General features: G+C 39.1%; 1 protein-coding gene across 6 annotated transcripts in view; it reads left to right on the top strand.

Annotated features, from left to right (window-relative positions):
• CABIN1 (calcineurin binding protein 1) overlaps nt 1-6,176 on the top strand; it is a 158,821-nt gene that overhangs the window by 3,880 nt on the left and 148,765 nt on the right. The window lies entirely within an intron of this gene.

The following is a 6,176-nucleotide window of genomic DNA, read 5'->3' on the forward strand; positions in this document are numbered from 1 at the left end:
ACTTTAGGTTTTGGGGTACATGTGCAGATCATGCAGGATTGTTGCATAGGTACACACATGACAATGTGGTTTGCTGCCTCCATCCCCCGTCACCTACATCTGGCATTTTTCCCCTTGTTATACTTGTGTATTTTCTCATATCCTCTTCTTTCTTATGCAAAGGGTGACATGCTATAGATAATTGTGTTTGCTTTTTTCAGTTAATAGTATGTTTTGGGCAGGGCAGGGTGGTTCACGCCTATAATCCCAGCACTTTGGGAGGCTGGGGTTATAGGCGTAATCATTAGAGCGGATCATTAGACCAGCCTGACCAACATGGTGAAACCCCATTTCCACTAAAAATACAAAAACAAATTAGCTGGGTATGGTGGCACATGCATGTAGTCCCAGCTACTAGGGAAGCCGAAGCGGGAGAATCGCTTGAACCCAGCAGGTGGAGGTTGCAGTGGGCCGAGATCATGCCACTGCACTCCAGCCTGGGCGACAGAGCGACACTTCGTCTCAAAAAACAAACAAAAACATCTTTATTGAGATATAATTGATATACCTTACAATTCACCCATTTAAGTATCAATTCAGTGTTTTTTAGTATATACACAGACTTATGCAAGCATCATTGCAGTACATTTTGGAACATTTTATCACCTCTAAAAAAACCTTGATCCATTAGCAATTAGTAATTACTTCCTATCCTGTCTTCCCCCAGCTCTAGGCAACCATGAATCCACTTTCTGACTTCATAAATTTGCCCATTTTGGACATTTCACGTAAATGGAATCATACAATATGTGGTATTTTGTTACTGGCTTCTTCCACTTAGGATAATGTTTTCATGGTTCATCTGTGTTGTCGGTGCTTTATTTTTATGGCTGAATAATATTCCGTTGTATGGATATACCACCTTTTGTTTATCCATCAGTTGATGGACTTCTGGGTTTCTACTTATGCATTATTTTGAATTATGTTGCTATGAACATTGCCTCATTAATTTTTACAGCTGCATATTCCTTCATTGTATGAATGTACCATAGAATGTACAGAGTAGATGAAATAAACTATTATAATGTTTATTTAATAATAGTTTACTCATCTACTCTCCTGTCTATGGCCATTTAAGCTGCTTCCATTATCTTGCAATTACAAACAGTGCTGCACAGTGAATAACCCTGTGCATCTGTATTTTTGTATTGTTGGAGGTACATATTCAGGGTAGTTTCTAGAAGTGGAATTGCTGGGTTGAAAGGTAAAGGCATATGTGATTTTCTCAGATAATGTCAAATTTCCCTCCAGAAGGGTTGTACCAATTTACCCTCCCACCAACAATGTGTGAGAATAGTGTCTGTTTCTCCACAAGGTCATCAACATTGTATGCTGTCATGCTTTAATTTTTGCAAGTGTGATTAGTGAGAAATAGTATCTACTGTTGTTTTAATATGCATCTCTCTGTGAGTGATTCGAACATTTTTTCATGTTTTCGAGCTAGTTGCATCTTATTTTGTGATTTATCTGTTCTTATTTTTTCTCCATTTGTCTGCCAGGTTTTTGTTTTGTTCTTTAGCTTTTTTTTTAAAAAAAAAAATTGTGACAAAATATAAGCAACGTACATTTTACATTTTAACCATTTTTTAAGTGTGCCCTTTTGTGCCATTAAATACATACACATTGTTATGCAGCCATCACCACCTTCCATCTCTGGAGCTTTTTTCTTCTTTTCAAACTGAAATTCTGTATCCATTGAACAGGAATTTCCATTCTTCCCTCCCCCAGCCCTGTGGCCACCATTCTACTTTCTGTTTATGAATTTGACTACTGTAGGTACCTTATCTACATGGACTCATACAATATTTGTCTTTGTGACTGGCTTATTCCACTTAAGATAATGTCTTCACGGTTCTTCCATGTTACTGCGTATGTCAGAATTACCTTCTTTTTTGCAACATGTGTCAGGATTACCTTCCTTTTTAAGGCTGAATAATAAATATTTTGTTGTATGTGTATACTGTATTTTGTTTAGCCATTCATCTGTCGATGGATAGTGGGTTGCTTCCACCAGTCTCTCTTTCTTTTTTTTTTTTGTAGCTCCAGCTTAAAGGAGGCTACCTTTTGAGTATTGTAAATAATGCTGAGTCCCTCAGTTTTAAAAAATTATTTCTTTATTTAAAATAGTGTGGTGCTCTGTCACCCAGGCTGGAATGCAGTGGCGCGATCATGGCTCACTGCAGCCTCAACCTTCCACTTCACCTGCCCAGAGTAGCTGGGACGACAGATGTGCGCCCCCATGCCCTGGCTAATTTTTAAATTTTTTGTGGAGGTGGAGTCTCTCTGTGTTGCCCAGGCCGATTTTGAATTCCTGGCCTCAAGCAATCCTTTCGCCTCGGCTTCCCAAAGTTCTGGGACTAAAGGCGTGAGCCACTGTGCCCAGCCTGTTCCTCAGTTTTTAAGAGCTGTTTGTATATTAGGGATATTAGTCCCATGTCAGTGGTATATATTGCAAATATTTTCTCCCAATTTGTTAGCTTTTCATTTTTTTTTTCTGACCTTTTAAATGATTTTTTTTTTTTTTTGGTCATGCAGAAATTTTTAAATTTTTATGTAGTTAAATTTATCAGTCTTTTTTTTTTTTTTTTTTTTAACTATTTAAGTCATATTTGACCCCTACTACTTAATACTAAGTATTAATACAAAGATTACAGAAGAATTCACCAATATCTCCTTTAGTCCTTTAGTAGTTGTGTAGTTTTATTTTATATTTTTAGACAGCATCTCACTCTGTCACCTGGCTAGAGTGCAGTGGTAAGATCTCGGCTCACTGCAATCTCTGCCTCCCCGGCTCAAGTGATTCTCCTGCCTCACCCTCCTAAGTAGCTGGGACTACATGCCTGTGCCACCATGCCCAGCCAATTTTTGTATTTTTGGGGTTTCACCATGTTGGCCAGGATGCTCTCCATCTCTTGACCTCGTGATTCGCCTGCCTCAGCCTCCCAAAGTGCTGGGATTACAGATGTGAGCCACCGCACCTGGCCATATGGTTTTATTTTTTATCATTTAGATTTCTAATTCATTTGCAAGCTTTTTCCTTTTTTTTTTTTTTTTCTTTTTTGAGACAGAGTCTCACTCTGTCACCCAGGCTGGAGTGCAATGGTGAGATCTCTGCTCACTGCAACATCCACCTCCCGGGTTCAAGTGATCCTCCCACCTCAGCCTCCCTAGTAGCCAGGACTACAGGCACATACCACCACAGCCAGCTGATTTTTGTATTTTTAGTACAGACAGGGGTTTCACCATGTTGGCCAGGCTGGTGTTAAACTCCTGACCTCAAGTGATCTGCCTGCCTCAGCCTCGCAAACTGCTGGAATTACCGGGGTGAGCCACTGCGTCTGCCCCCGCAAGTTTATTCTTGTGACTTATCTTTTTCCAGCAGTGAATACTGTTCCAGTATTTTTTATCATTTAGATTTCTAATTCATTTGCAAGTTTATTCTTGTGAGTTATCTTTTTCCAACAGTGAATACTGTTCCAGCAGTATTTAGTACAGAGATCATCTTGACTCTAGTGATTTGAGATGCCATCTTTGCCATATTTTTTATTACGATATGCACTTGAGTCTAATTCTGGACCTCATCTTTTTGTTTGTATATGCACCAGTACCATACTGATTTAATTATAAAGGCTTTGTGTAGTATGTTTTCATGACTGTTATGCCTATCCTCCCCTTACAGTTTTTTGTTTTCATTGTTTTCCTAGTATTAAATTTTTGTTTTTCCATATGAATTTTAGTATCATCTTGTCTATTATGTTGTCAGTATTTGTATTGGGATTGCATTGAATGTATACATTAACTTGGGGAGAACTGACATCTTTATATTTTTGAATTCTGTCCTAGAGCAGGGGATGCCATTTCATTTGTTCAAGTTAACTTTAGTGTCTTCTAATAATGTTTTAAAATTTTTCTTGCACAGTTTTTTTTTGAGATGGAGTTTTGCTCCTGTTGCCCAAGCTGGAGTGCAGTGGCACAATCTCAGCTCACTGAAACCTCCACCTCCCAGGTTCAAGCAATTTTCCTGCCTCAGCTTCCCAAGTAGCTGGGATTACAGGCATGCGCCACCACGCCTGGCTAATTTTGTATTTTTAATAGAGACAGGGTTTCTCCATGTTGGTCAGGCTGGTCTTGAACTCCCGACCTCAGGTGATCCACCTGCCTCAGCCTTCCAAATTGCTGGGATTACAGGAGTGAGCCACCATGCCCAGCCTCTTGCACAGTTTTAATTTATTTTTAAGTATTTAATTACTTTGTTGCTATTGGGAATGGGATTTTTCTCTTCCATAATGTTTTCTTTTATGGTTTGTATATATGAAGGGTATTGATTTTTATGTATTAATCTTATATTGTGCAGCTTCACTGAGTGTTTTTGTTTAGTTTTTTTTGTTGTTGTTTTTTTGAGAAGGAGTCCTGCTCTGTCGCCCAGGCTGGAGTGCAGTGGCACAATTTCAGCTCACTGCAACCTCCACCTTCTGGATTCAAGTGATTCTCCTGCCTCAGCCTCCCAAGTAGCTGGGATTACAGATGCCCACCACCATGCCTGGCTAATTTTTGTATTTTTGGTAGAGACAGGGCTTTACCATGTTGGTCAGAGTGGTCTCAAACTGCTAACCTCAAGTAATCTACCCACCTAGGCCTCCCAGAGTACTGGGATTACAGGCCTGAGCCACCGTGTCCAGCACACTGAGTTATTATTGAATAAATTTTGTCACTGATTTTGGGGTTTTCCAAGTAGTATATCATATTATCTGCAATTACTGGTATTTTTTCTTTTTTTTTTTTCCATAGACCTTCAAAGCTACTGCAAATCAAAGTGGTATTTTTTCTTTACCCATTTTTTTTTTTTAACCTCTAATTGATTTCTCTCTTCTAATTTCATTGGCTAATATTCATAGTACAGTGGTGGATAGTAGCAGAGATAGTGGACATCTTTGCTTTGCTCTTGACATTAATGGACATGCCTCTAGTGTCTGACCACAAAATAAGATTTTGCCTTTAGGACTAAGGCGTATTTATGTTACCATAGTTATAAAATATCTTTCAATTTCTGTTTGCTTGAGTATTTTTTATTATGAATGGATGTTGAATTTTGTTAGACTTTCTCTTCTATGGAGATAATCATATAATTATTATTCCCTTAGATGATTACATTGTGTTTTCATATATGATGTGTTTTTATTAATATCTATTTTTTATTTTATTTTTATTTTTGAGGCAGAATCTTGTTTTGTCACCAGGCTGGAGTGCAGTGGCACAATCTTGGCTCACTGCAACCTCCACCTCCCAGACTGAAGTGATTCTTCTGCCTCAGCCTCCTGAATAGCTGGGACTACAGGCACGTGCTACCCACGCCTGGCTAATTTTTGTATTTGTAGTAGAAACGGGGTTTCACCATGTTGGCCAGGATGGTCTCAATCTCTTGACCTCGTGATCCATCTGCCTCTTAAAGTGCTGGGATTACAGGTGTGAGCTACCATGCCTGGCCTATTTTTTATTTTTTTATTTTTGATACAGGGTCTCACTTTGTCACCTAGGCCGGAGTACAGTGGTGCAATTACTGTTCACTGCTGCCTCAACCTCTCAGGCTCAAATGATCCTCCTGCCTCAGCCTCCCAAGGAGCTGGGATTACAGGCATGTGCCACTACACCCGGCTAATTTTTAAGTATTTTGTAGAGATGAGATCTCCCTATGTTGCCCAGACTGGTCTCAAACTCCTAGACTCAAGTGATCCTCCTGCCTTGGCCTCCCAAAGTGCTGGGATTACAGGCGGATTACAGTCATGAGCTGCCATGCCTGGCTGTTAGTATTTCTTTAAATTTCTCTAAATTTTTCATTGCATTTCCTTTTATCTGGAAGTTGTCAGGAGATTCTTAAATTTTCATGTAGACACACCTTTCTTCTGTTGGTGGTGATGGCTGTGTTAGTAAATTCTAGTTTTAAGCATTATGATCGGGAAGTGTTGTTTTTCGTATTGATGGAAAGTGTTTTCTTTGTGACCTAACACATGAACAGTTTTTTTGTGAATGTGCTGTGAACATTTCTGTCATCAAGGTGTGGAGTTTGATATACATCTACACAGTCTCCTATATTATGTTGTTTAGATCGATTGTCTATCCCCTTACTTATATTTTTCTCC

The sequence above is a fragment of the Cebus imitator genome, unplaced genomic scaffold (genome assembly GCF_001604975.1).
Source record: "Cebus imitator isolate Cc_AM_T3 unplaced genomic scaffold, Cebus_imitator-1.0 Scaffold237, whole genome shotgun sequence".
Taxonomy (NCBI): domain Eukaryota; kingdom Metazoa; phylum Chordata; class Mammalia; order Primates; family Cebidae; genus Cebus; species Cebus imitator.